Source organism: Lissotriton helveticus, assembly GCF_964261635.1.
Source record: "Lissotriton helveticus chromosome 1_1 unlocalized genomic scaffold, aLisHel1.1 SUPER_1_unloc_57, whole genome shotgun sequence".
Classification (NCBI taxonomy): domain Eukaryota; kingdom Metazoa; phylum Chordata; class Amphibia; order Caudata; family Salamandridae; genus Lissotriton; species Lissotriton helveticus.
Window position 1 is genome coordinate 1,092,083 of NW_027611700.1, and position 13,623 is coordinate 1,105,705.

Below are 13,623 nucleotides of genomic sequence, written 5' to 3' on the forward strand. Positions count from 1 at the left end.
AAAGCGACCCCAGAGGCATCCAATAATTTCCCGCCACCATTAGTTCCGACTAAGTTACGTCACAAACAGACCGCAGCTGATATTTTTATTTCGTCCTACTTGGACGACATAGTCCCAGAATATGCAAATCCTGTTCGCGCTCCGCCAGTCCCTGTAAATCAGGCACTTCCCGCTCTTCCAGACACCGGAGTACCTGTTACGGTACCCCCGGTCCAGCCCGTCATACAAGTCCAGCCTACATTTCCATTTCCCACTCTGCCAGGACGTAGAGCCTCAGTAGACGACTCCAGTTTAGGGGCCGCAGGAGGAGGTCCTCCTCAAACCCCGCCGCCACACAACCGTTTAACGTTAGCCGAATTACATGCACAAGCATCACAGCGTACGCCTAGATATCAGTCTGTTGCAGAAATCAGACAAGCCCTTGCCGAATGTGTCTATGATCCAGTCCCAGGCGAGGATAATATGGTTTTATATTCATTCCGCGTAAGAAAGGTGGCCGAGTATCTAGTCACCTTACCGAATATGAAAGAAGATCTAGACAGAATATATCGTTTCATCCGTACAGGGGATGATCCAGAAAGTATTGGCGAGATTATGTCTCAAAGGAAAGCCGAGATTCAGCTCATGATATTAAAGTTCCTGATCAATTGTCTAATAAGAGAACAAGATTACCCGTCTAAAGATTCTGCCGAAATGAGAATCCTGACAAGGTGGAGTGATAATATAGCCGAGGGTAAGCACAAGACCGTCGGTGCCATAGAGAGTATGTACAAGAAAATTCGTAAAGAAATAATAAGGTTACACGACCAGCGTAAAGCAGCACAAGTAAGCGAGAAAGAAAGTATCTCTGATCCTGAAGAGGAAGACGAGAATTCCGCCAGAATAGCGTATGTAGGAAAATCTAGATTTCCGGATCGCCATTTACGTCTAGAACACAAGTCTATTTTTCATCATCCAGCACCAGAACAAGGTTCTCTAGAACAAGTATTTCAAGCTACCGATCACATTCTGAAATCACGAATCGGTTATAGTGAGTTAAGTACCATGCATGAACAAGAACTAGCCCGATCAGCAGTCCGATGGATTACTGATTCTACCACTTTTCCAGACGAAATAGTGGCACAAATGTTTCTGAAACTGCCCCCAGCCGAGCAACGACTGGTGGGTATGTATATGATCCAACACCTTATTACTCTGTATGAGGGGCAACATTCTGATCCAGGTCCGTTGCATGATATCCTGAACGAGTTACTCCAGTATAGATGGAGAGGTCTAGGTACCGATTTAATGAGTGTCATTCTAGAACAGCGCCACAAATATAGAACGTTCCTGAACCCGCATTTTGTTCATGTCTCACCCCCAGAAAGTAAATCATTTTACATAGACAGACAGAATCCGTTACGAGAAGTCCACCCAGTCCAAGGGGCGGGTGGCGTAATGCAACGAGTGTTTGTATACACTCCGATTTCAAAGATGGAACTTCTTGAAATGAAGAAATTAATTCCCTGTCATGACAAAGATCCAGCCGGGTTCCATAGAGAATTAAAAGACATGCTCCGTATGGGAGAATACACTTACCCAGATATCATTAAAATGTTAAAGGTCCTGTTACCCGCAGGGGTGTATGAAAAGTTAAAGGAAAAGGAATGGGAGGTGGGAGAGAAAAAGATCGATTGGGCAGTTCTAGAAGCTGAAGACAAGGCACGAGTACCAGGTACCGGTCTTGGAGATAAATGTAAAGAATTACCAGAATTATTGATTCAAGTTTTACCTAGATTATTGACAACGAGAAAAGAAGACTGGGATGCAATCTCAGCCTGTAAACAGAAACAAGATGAAGATATTAGTGATTTTTATTCTAGATTTGAGAAATGTTTCAGTATTAACAGTGGTCTCAAGACAAGTAGTGAGTCATACCCTCACCTTTTCGTTACCAAATTAGTCGAGAATTCAAGTCCACAAATTAAAAATCGAGTTTTGAAAGTCGAAAGCACCTGGCAAGCAAATACCCCGTCCCAGATGCTCCAGATGCTCCAGTATCACCAGAATAGAATCAGGGAAGAGCAAGAACACGAAAGAAAACGTATGAAAGACACGAAAATGAAAGTGCTAGTTGCACAATCTGTTCCTCAAGACAGTCAGAAGAGGGGTCCGAATCAAGCCAGTCATCCTGCAGCTCCCGTTAAAGGGAACTGCAATTATTGTAAACAGCCAGGTCATTTTATAAACGAGTGTGCAGTTCTGAAACATAACATAGCTACTGGTAAGACTAAAGAAAGACCACGTCCGCCTAGACAAGAACAAGTTTCACAGATTCCTCAGCCACAGAATGCACAACAGACAGTTTCCGCACCGCAGCCTATTGCTGCAACACAGCACGTTACATCACAGATGTACCAGTATGCTCAGACAGAGTATCCAGAGTATCAGCCATATTCATGAAACAGCCTAGAGAGGGAGGTAGGCTTGCCTCTCATCGAGATACCCGTAGATCAAGAAGGTCCCTATGTTCATAGTCAAGTATTGGGGAAAGACAGAAAGTTTTTGATCGATACAGGGGCAAGTAGGACCACAATTAGCCATGCCGAAGTTCCAGGGGCTCCGCTCTCAGGCTCAAGAAATGTTTCCCTTGGATTTTCAGGAAAGCCAATAGTTAATGAGATATCAAAGCCAGTCACTCTAGAAGTAGGTCCATTGTCCCGCACTACTGATCTGTTACTCACTAAGACATGTCCAGAAAATCTATTAGGCATTAAGACACTGAAAGAATTAGGTGCAGTTATTTGCTGTTCCCCAGAGGGAATACGTCTGTTCCTACGTGACTTTAAGGGTCACTATGTATTACGAGATTTTGATTCAAGATTGTCTAATGTTCCGCAGCATTTATGGGCGCAAGGTCCAACTGATGTAGGTTACATGCAAATCACACCCCATCGTGTGACTCTCAAACCAGGTGTAGTGTTACCACGAATCAGACAGTACAGATTGCCACCTGAGGCTGTAGCAGCCTTATCCAAAATTATTGACGAGCTCATGGCTCAAGGAGTAGTTGTAGAAACTGACTCCAATGTATGCAATTCTCCGATCATTCCAGTCATGAAACGTACTGATCCGAATGCACCCCCAGTATATCGATTAGTGATTGATTTACGAGAGCTTAATAAATGTATTATTCCTCAGTACCCAGTTGTCCCAGACATTTCTTCCCTGTTAACTGCTATTGATTCCGAAGCCATGTTTTTCACTGTCATTGACCTCAAGAATGCATTTTTTAGTGTTCCAATTCATCCAGACAGCCAGTTTCTTTTCGGATTTTGTTTAAACGGAAGGAGCTATATGTTTACACGCGCTCCTCAAGGTTTCACAGAAAGCCCTAGTATTTACAGTCAAGCACTCAAGAGACAACTAGACAACATTCACATGCCAACTGACACTGCCCTACTCCAGTATGTCGATGATCTACTGATCACAGCCCGTTCTGAACGTGACTGCGAGCGAGCATCACTTACAGTCCTGTATTTTCTAGCCGAGATGGGGCACAAGGTGTCACCTTCGAAGCTTCAATTCTGTGTCCAGCAAGTGGTATACTTAGGACACTTGCTGTCCAAGAGGGGTAGGCAGTTGACACCCGACCGTATCCAGTTAATAGCGAGTCTTCCCCAGCCCAGAACCCAGAAGGAGGTACGTGCCTTTATCGGCCTTACTTCTTATTGTAGACAATGGATTCCCCAGTATGCATTTCTAGCCAAGCCACTGATACAGTTAACGACACAGGAGGCAGCCGTATCGACTGTCCTCCCTTGGACATCTGACCATACACTTAGTTTCAATGAGTTAAAGAAAGCCCTATGTCAAGCTCCAGTTCTAGCTACACCGAACTACAGTAAGCCTTTTACACTTTTCGTTACTGAACGTGAAGGTACAGCATTATCTGTTCTCACACAAGATCAAGCAGGACAATACAAGCCCTGTGCTTATTTTTCGAGCACATTAGATCCAGTCGCCCAGGCGTTGCCTGCGTGCCTCAAGTCAGTTGCAGCCACAGCACTAGCTATCAGACAAAGTGATTCCATAGTTTTAGGGCATTCCCTGACAGTACAAGTTCCACACTCCGTAGAAGTTCTTTTAAACCGAACACAAACACAGCACTTGACAATTGCACGTTTAACAGGTTATGAATTGACACTGTTCCAGCCACACATAGAAATCAGACGCTGCAACGTTCTGAATCCTGCTACACTGTTACCATCAGTTAATTTAAATCCAGACACACATGATTGTGTGGAAGTAGTTAACATTACGACAAAGCCAAGACAAGACCTGACAGATATTCCGTTACCAGATCCCGACCTGACACTTTATGTGGATGGTTCATGTATGAGAACTAGTACAGGAGAACTAGTCGCAGCATATGCAGTAACTACTGACACCAAAGTTATTGAGACACACCGTATTGATACCCTGTCCGCTCAAGCAGCAGAGCTAGTCGCCCTGACACAAGCCTGTATACACGCCAAGAACCTGAAAGTTAATGTTTACACAGATTCACGTTACGCATTCGGAGTTGTACACGACTTCGGAGTGCTCTGGCAGGAGAGAGGTTTCATGACTTCTCATGGAACCAAGATTCAGCATGGTCTCCTTATTCAAGCCCTGTTAGATGCCATACATTTACCGACATCTATTGCTATCATGAAGTGCAAAGCACATACGAAAGTTACTGACATTATTTCTCAAGGTAATGATCTAGCAGATCGCACAGCCAAGCTTACAGCACAGACTCCAGACATTCCAGTTAATCAGACACATACTCCAGATCCGACTACATGCATGACAGTTAAGGACCCTACTCAAGACGTCATAGATATACAGTTACATGCTACTCCCGATGAAATCAAGAAATGGTCTGAACAAGGAGGGGTCCAGACAGATCAAGGATGGTTAACGAAGGGTAGAGCCACATGGTTTCTCCCCGATTCTATGGTTCAAGTCATTATCAATACCGCACATAGTCCAGCACATTTAGGAGAAAAAGCTATGTTAGACAGTATCCAGAACATTTGGTTCAACAAGCATTTACGAGCTGCAGCCAAACAGAAAGTCCGTACCTGTATGATATGTTGTCAGTTTAACCCAGGTAAAAGTGTCCCGGTGGAACAAGGTGGTTTCCAGCCCCCTGACCACCCTTTTGAGGTCCTCCAGATGGATTATATTCAGATGGAGCGATGTCGAGGTTTCAAGTATGTCCTTGTAGTAGTATGCGCTTTGTCCAGGTGGACAGAAGCATATCCAGTCCCAGATTATACAGCCGCGACCACTGCCAAACAGTTGGTTCGTGAATTTTTCCCTAGGTATGGACTCCCTAGAGTCGTATATTCTGATAACGGTCAGCCATTCTCCTCAGAGTTAATGAAGCATGTTTCCCTGTTGTTAGGGTACCAGTGGAAGTTTCATTGTGTACGCCATCCTGAAGCAGCCGGTCTGGTCGAGAGACATAACCAGACTCTGAAAATCCGTATCGCAAAAGTTTGTAAAGAAAAAGGTGTGGACTGGCTAGTAGCTCTGCCAGTCGCTTTGTTTTATATGCGCATGGTTGCACATTCCAGATCAGGTCTGTCCCCGTACGAGGTCGTATTCGGCCGCCCCCCTAACATGTGGGGTACTCCTAGACCCCGAAGTATTACCGATGTTTCATGTAATATGCTGACAGATTACCTAGCTTCCTTGATGTCTGCCCTCAACTCATGTCGTTCACAGGTTGCTGCCGCCTTTCCAGACAATACCGAGGTGGCACCACATGAAATCGTTCCAGGCTCCCTAGTGATGGTCCGGAATTTTGACAGATCAAGTCCGCTGGAACCACGTTGGAAGGAGCCACGTCAGGTCCTCTTGACCACCCGTACTGCCGTCAAGTTGGAAGGCAGGAAGGGGTGGGTCCACCTTTCTCATATTAAACTTTTTAAAGGACTGAAATCCGTTTCTAAAAACATTTCCCAGGATTTGAAGGACTGCCAGAATATTGCTCTTAAGGACTGTCCCGCACAAGACATTATTACAACCCCTCCCTTGTTAGAGAAAACTCCGCAACAGGAGTATAAGTTAAAGCTCAGGTCTAGTAAAATAAGTCAGTCAGTTTGATTGTATAAGTCCTCCCCTAGGTGAAACGGTTAGACTGTTTCTGACATGTATAAAATAGACCCCCATAGTGAGAGAGTCAGTCGAAGTTCAATTCAATGTATCGTTTTTCTGAGTTTCGTATTATTCATCAGCATTATGATTTCCTGCACCAGCTATGCGTTCTATCTGTATTTTCCAGTTCCTCATGTAAATATGTCTGCTAATGCTACAGTAGAGCACACGTTTAGTGATCTGCCTCCTCACGAATATTCATACCGCCTCGCTATGCGCAACAACTCATTTATCCGTATGTTACATTATTCACACCAGACCAGCAATGCCACTAATTGTTGGGTGTGTGGTCGACTCCCCCCTTTTCAGACACCGAAGGGAGTTCTGCCACTCTTTCCTTATCCATTCTCACATAATGGTTCGTGTGGAGCATGGTTCACGTTAACGTCATCCTCAACAGATATGTCTTTTCTTAACAGTACATGTTTTCCAGACAAGCAAGGTCTCCCCCACAGACCAGGTTTAGATCTAGAAAATGAAGTATATAATTTAGGTAATTATTCGTCGAATTTCATGGTCCTGAATGTTCAGTCTGATACTACTCCAGACTTACCTGCTATTTCAGTACTACCTGTCAAAGGCGAATTATGTGTCCGTAGTTATGGTTCCGTACACGTAGGACATAGTGATTGTACTACTGTTATCCAGTATAGTGACAGTAGGAAATCTGTTTTCAAAGCTTCACGTCATTCTTATTTTATTTGTGGTCAAACTGCATATGTCCGTCTGCCCCTCGATTGGGAGGGAACCTGTTACATTGCTTTCCTACTGCCACCTGTTTTCCTAGCCCCATCTGATTATCACAGAAACACACATCTAGTACACATTAGACATAGAAGGGAGTCCCCAATTGTCGATTATACTGAAACTACTCTAGAACAGTATACAGATTTCAATAAAGGTTTCTTCTTCTTTGTAGGACCTGTCCAGAATAGTAAACTGATCCGTAGGTTAACAAGAACCCTTGAAGCTGTAGTAAATGAGACTGCCTCTGCTCTAGGTAACTTAACCGAAGAACAATCTGCTATGAGATTTGTCGTTTTGCAAAATCGTCTCGTCCTTGACGTCATACTGGCCGATAGGGGCGGGGCCTGTAGAGTCATCGGATCTAGTTGCTGCATTTTCATTCCAAATAACGCGCCGTCTGTTTATTCAGCTATAACCAGACTCCATAAAATTGCCCATCTGTTACACCAAGATCCAGGCACCTGGACATGGTCCGGTTGGTTCTGGAATATAATTTCCGCATGGGGATGGAAAGTCCTGTCCTTTCTAGGTATTGCAGTAGCGATCATATTTAGCTGCTGCCTCTGTATACAATGTGGCCCTGCGATTTGCAGCATGTGTGCTACCTCTTGTATTCCTAGTCCCAAGCCCCGTTCTAAGTCCCGTTCCAGGATAATTCGAGACGAGCAAATGGTACTGTATGAAATGATAGACGGTATCATGAAAATTGATGTTTCCTGATGGAAACGTAGTGACAAGGAGGGAATGTGGAAAAGTAAATTTTGCCAAGTTCTGTGTCCCTACGCCTCATCCATCATATGTTATGTGTGCATGACCAATATGCATCTGTTATTCCCCATGTCTGATAAAGACACAATTATAGTTGTGTCCACCTCTAGTATGCTATTTTCCAGTCCTCGTGAATACTACGAATATTAGGCCTAGGTAAAGTAATGTTGCCACGGTTCTCAGTATGCACGTTATTCCAGTATAAAGTCCCCGTTTCCAGGCCTCAAAAGGGCCCGGACATCAGATTCAGCTCCTGTCTCCTGAAAGCCTCGCTGAGGAGCGATACAGCCCCCACCTGTATCCTCGACCCTTCACTTACTTCCTGCCTCGCAGTGCCCGGTGCAGCTTGGCTCTGCCTCTGAGTCTGCCAAAAGTATGTTATAGTTCCAGTTATCAGTTCAGTCCTCCTTCTTTGCATTCCTAAGCTACTGAACTGCATCAATAGTTTCCGTCATTGTCTAGCCTATTCGGCTCCACGTTAGAGAAATACTGTATTAATGGTCATTTAATATTCTTCATCACGCACTACATGTAGAATAATGCATGGTCCAGTCTTAGAATCAAGTTAGCTTTTCCCCTCATGACTTCTAGTTTATATCAACATGTTCCCTAAACATCAGATACCAGATAGGGTTTAGGTACATGTCGCTCCGACCCTCCAGACTCTAGTCTCTGCTCCTAGCACAGAGTTCGTAGCCCCCAGCTTCTCCTAGTAACACGTCATTGCCAGTTTTCGCGCACCACCAGGTTAGAGGTCCCGGCTCCTTAGGTAGCCCCCTCCTATGTTTCCGCCCATTCATGACATATTCTGTTACGTTTGCATCACATGTCTATGTATACTCCCAGTTACACCTACTTTTACTGTTATCTCTCGCGACTGCTACGCGTCACGCCTTCTGCTCCACCCACTGCTACGCCTACTGCAATGTAATGCTATGTGTTTGCGCTATGTATATAAGTTGATGTATTGTTATTAAAAAGCTAGCGCGCTCATCCCAGATCAAGCCCCGGCAGCTGCTGGGCCCCAGTTGTCCTGCTGGGCCCTGTCACCTCTGTTCCTATGCAGGTTGTCCTGATCCTGTCCTTATGCTGTAATAAACCTGCAGAAACTCCTACTACCTCGAATCTTGACTCTTATTTTATTGAGCTATCTGTTATTCATTCATTCATTCAAAAATAGATCCGGTATTATTTATTTATATACCACAAAAGGCTGAAAGCCCAAAACCGGTCCTAGGATGCTTGTTTCCAGTCCAGCGAGGACCTGGCCTGGCAGATCGGGCTGGACTGTTCCCATTGGGCACAGGGTCAAGACTGATTTGCATATGGCTGGGTCCAAACTGGAATGGCATGGTGAGTAAAAAAATGATGGATTTAGGCGCAGATCTCTGTACTGGGGTGTATGTATGACATTGTTCTGCATTCTGTCCATCAATTGTTCTTTTTGCAGATGCTTCCAACAGCAAGTCTGAAATGCCAAATGAACACCCCATGCCGATTGCATCTAAGCCAACAACAGCAGCAAAGAAATCTTCACCATTAGATAATTCATGGTTCCTGCAGCCAGTACCAGCAACATCCCCCCATTACAAGACCCCTGCAACAATCTATGTAACTTCTTTTGGAACAAGATCACATCCATATACGACAACTTCAACCCTCCACCTGACCTCATCAACCTCGCAGCCAGTCTTCCAATCTCAGCCAAAGAATGGACCTTGGCTGAACGCCATCACCACACACGAGGCTGCCGCAGCCATGTAGACCATCCACTTTGGTGCTCTATTAGATCCACCCCGCCACAATTTAAACAAGCATTTGCAATGCAATAGGTAACGCATTTGCGAGAGTTTAAGCTATTAACATTAAAAATGACAATGCCTTTTATTTGTTTTAAAAACCAAAACATAAATAAAAGATATTTTCATTTATAATGTGAATAGCTCAAACAAATGTTTGTTTAAAATTGTCAGCCACACTGCACAGCATTCACAATGTTGTACAGCTTCAGCATGGCTACGAACATTGCGAAGGCCAATAGCTCTCATAGGCCAGACCTATTGACTTTGGCAATGCTTGCTAGTAACTGGTAGTTTCCCAAAATTACTTACAGCTGCATGGCATGCCATGTCCTACAATGGAGCAATTCTTTTTTACATGCGTCATTGGAGGGTAACTAGGGTCATTTTATGGAGTGGGTGGAGCATGGGGTTTCTGAGGATCCTGGACGAAGCCACGAATATTAGTCTTTGGTTTTAGGTGCTTGTGATAGATTTTCAGTCTTGCAGTGGGAGGGTAGGTTCTTCATACAAAGGAGGCAGAAGCCATTCAGTTAAGAGGTAAACTATGTTCCATGTTAAGCATTTGGCCACCACCATGTCTTCTCTCCATTTATTAAAAATAAATGGCAGGCATCACACAGCACACACCCAAAACCTTGAATTCATTATCACACTTTTTACAGGATCCACACAACAGGTAAAGCTGCAGGTCTTCGATTTAGAGGTTTGAACACTTCAGGAGGGAGTCGAGGGGCGCCACATACAAATGAAAGACCTTCAGCGAAGAAACAGAAGCTGTGGAATCAAGTGTGGAAGGACGATGGGGCTTGAAAGGTCACATAGGATTCAAACACTTAAGACTGCCGCAGATTTCGATTCGATGATCCGTGAGCAGCACTGAGAATCCACTCTTTGCATATAAGTCTGTACTAGAGCAAGACCGGATTACATCATTTTTTATTGTCTTAGATGAAAATTGGTAGTTGTTTCCACATCACAGCACTTCAGCAAAGTCAGGGAGACGGACTACCAAATGCTAGTTATTACGATATTTTGACACTGCTTCTTGTTTTATTTTCAAGACGTTCAGGAGCACAAGTCAGAATTTAAGCGGAACTGACCAAATAATTTGGCACGGATGTGGGAAAAACTGTCATCTTTCACAAACTTGCCTGAAACACTGATGCATTAGACGGCTATTAGTATTGAGTTGTCAAAAATAAAAAAAACAGAACTGCTTGTTACCCCACCCCAAGTGGGATTCGAACCCGTAACCCCAGGATTAGGAGGTCAGTGCCATTAGGCCACAAGGCTGCTATGCACATCGTGAAACGATTGAGCTACAAACCTTTCCTTGTGTGCGTGCACATGAAGAACAAGCATTTGCAATGCAATAGGCCTCGCATTAGGAAAGTGTGAGCTATTGGTATTGTAAATGACAATATTTTTTAATATGTGTTGGCTTTGAAAATATATAAATTAATAGCATTATTGTTTACAAAGCCAATAGCTTACACTTTCCTAATATAAGTCCTATTGGCTATAGCAATGCTTGTTGGTAGCAAGCAAGGACAGTGCTGTTGTGGTGCTGTTGTGGTGCTGAGTGATGATGTGGTTGGGCTGAGTGATGTGGTGGTGTCCCCGAGTAATGTGGTGGTGTCCCCGAGTGATGTGGCGAAACCCCCGAGTGATGTGGTGGTGTCCTTTAGTGATGTGGTGGTGTCCCTGAGTGATGTGGTGGTGTTGTGTGGCGTGCAGCAGTGTGAGGCGTGCAGCAGTGTGAGGCGTGCAGCAATGTGTGGCGTGCAGCAGTGTGAGTAATGCAGCAGTGTGCAGCAGTGTGAGGCATGCAGCAGTGTGAGGCGTGCAGCAGTGTGAGGCATGCAGCAGTGTGAGGCGTGCAGCAGCGTGTGGCGTGCAGCAGTGTGAAGCATGCAGCAGTGTGAGGCGTGCAGCAGTGTGATGCGTGCAGCAGTGTGCAGCGTGCAGCAGTGTGCAGCGTGCAGCAGTGTGCAGCGTGCAGCAGTGTGCAGCGTGCAACAGTGTGCAGCGTGCAGCAGTGTGCAGCATGCAACAGTGTGCGGCGTGCAGCAGTGTGTGGCGTGCAGCAGTGTGAGGCATGCAGCAGTGTGAAGCGTGCAGCTGTGTGCAGCGTGCAGCAGTGTGTGGCGTGCAGCAGTGTGAGGCATGCAGCAGTGTGAGGCGTGCAGCAGTGTGAGGCGTGCAGCAGCGTGAGTAATGCAGCAGTGTGCAGCAGTGTGAGGCATGCAGCAGTGTGAGGCATGCAGCAGTGTGAGGCGTGCAGCAGTGTGTGGCGTGCAGCAGTGTATGGCGTGCAGCAGTATGAGGCATGCAGCAGTGTGATGCGTGCAGCAGTGTGAGTAATCTTGCAGTGTGCAGCAGTGTGAGGTGTGCCCCTGAGTGATGTGGTGGTGTCCTTTAGTGATGTGGTGGTGTCCCTGAGTGATGTGGTGGTGTTGTGTGGCGTGCAGCAGTGTGAGGCGTGCAGCAGTGTGAGGCGTGCAGCAGTGTGTGGCGTGCAGCAGTGTGTGGCATGCAGCAGTGTGCAGAAAGCAGTGTGAGTAATGCAGCAGTGTGCAGCACTGTGAGGCGTGCAGCAGTGTGAGGCGTGCAGCAGGGTGATGCGTGCAGCAGTGTGAGTAATGCAGCAGTGTGCAGCAGTGTGAGGCGTGCAGCAGTGTGAGGCATGCAGCAGTGTGTGGCGTGCAGCAGTGTATGGCGTGCAGCAGTGTGAGGCATGCAGCAGTGTGATGCGTGCAGCAGTGTGAGTAATCTTGCAGCGTGCAGCAGTGTGAGGTGTGCAGCAGTGTGAGGCGTGCAGCAGTGTGTGGCGTGCAGCAGTGTGTGGCATGCAGCAGTGTGAGGCGTGCAGCAGTGTGCAGAAAGCAGTGTGAGTAATGAAGCAGTGTGCAGCAGTGTGAGGTGTGCAGCAGTGTGAGGCGTACGGCAGTGTGCAGCATGCAGCAGTATGAGTAATCCAGCAGTGTGCAGCATGCAGCAGTGTGCAGCGTGCAGCAGTGTGAGGTGTGCAGCAGTGTGAGGCTGGCAGCAGTGTGAGGCGTGCAGCAGTGTGACATGCAGCAGTGTGTGGCGTGCAGCTTTGTGAGGTGTGCAACAGTGTGAGGTGTGCAGCAGTGTGAGGCGTGCAGCAGTGTGAGGCGTGCAGCAGTGTGATGCGTGCAGCAGTGTGAGTAATGCAGCAATGTGCAGCAGTGTGAGGCGTGCAGCAGTGTGAGGCGTGCAGCATTGTGAGGTGTGCAGCAGTGTGTGGTGTGCAGCAGTGTGTGGCATGCAGCAGTGTGAGGCATGCAGCAGTGTGCAGAAAGCAATGTGAGTAATGCAGCAGTGTGCAGTAGTGTAAGGCGTGCAGCAGTGTGAGGCGTGCAGCAGTGTGCAGCATGCAGCAGTATGAGTCATGCAGCAGTGTGCAGCATGCAGTCGTGTGCAGCGTGCAGCAGTGTGCAGCGTGCAGCAGTGTGAGGCGTGCAGCAGTGTGTGGTGTGCAGCAGTGTGTGGCGTGCAGCAGTGTGTGGCATGCAGCAGTGTGCAGAAAGCAGTGTGAGTAATGCAGCAGTGTGCAGCAGTGTGAGGCGTGCAGCAGTGTGCAGCATGCAGCAGTATGAGTAATGTAGCAGTGTGCAGCGTGCAGTAGTGTGCAGCGTGCAGCAGTGTGCAGCGTGCAGCAGTGTGAGGCGTGCAGCAGTGTGACGTGCAGCAGTCTGTGGCGTGCAGCTTTGTGAGGCATGCAACAGTGTGTAGTGCAGCAGTGTGTTGTGCAGCAGTGTGAATGCAAAAACAACAATTGATCGATAGAATGCAGAATAATGTCATACATTTACCCCAGTACAGAGATCTGGGCCTAAATCCATAGTTTTTTTTGCACTCCACACCACCCCAGTTCAGACATGGCCATATGCAAATCAGCCTTGACCCTGTGCCTCATGGGAACAGTCCAGCCCGAACTGCCAAGCCATGTCTTTCCCGGACCGGAATCAAGCATCCTAGGACCGGTTTCTGGCTATCAGCCATCTTCAGCCAGGATAGCTTGACTCCAGTGGTGTGGAAAGCATGGGACTCACGTCTGAGCATACCCATCCCACTCGGGGTGACAAATGGA

At 46.6% G+C, this 13,623-nt stretch overlaps 1 pseudogene; it reads right to left on the reverse strand.

Moving 5' to 3' along the window:
• The window catches only part of LOC144806255 (uncharacterized), a 93,802-nt pseudogene that overhangs the window by 8,954 nt on the left and 71,225 nt on the right, over nucleotides 1-13,623 (reverse strand).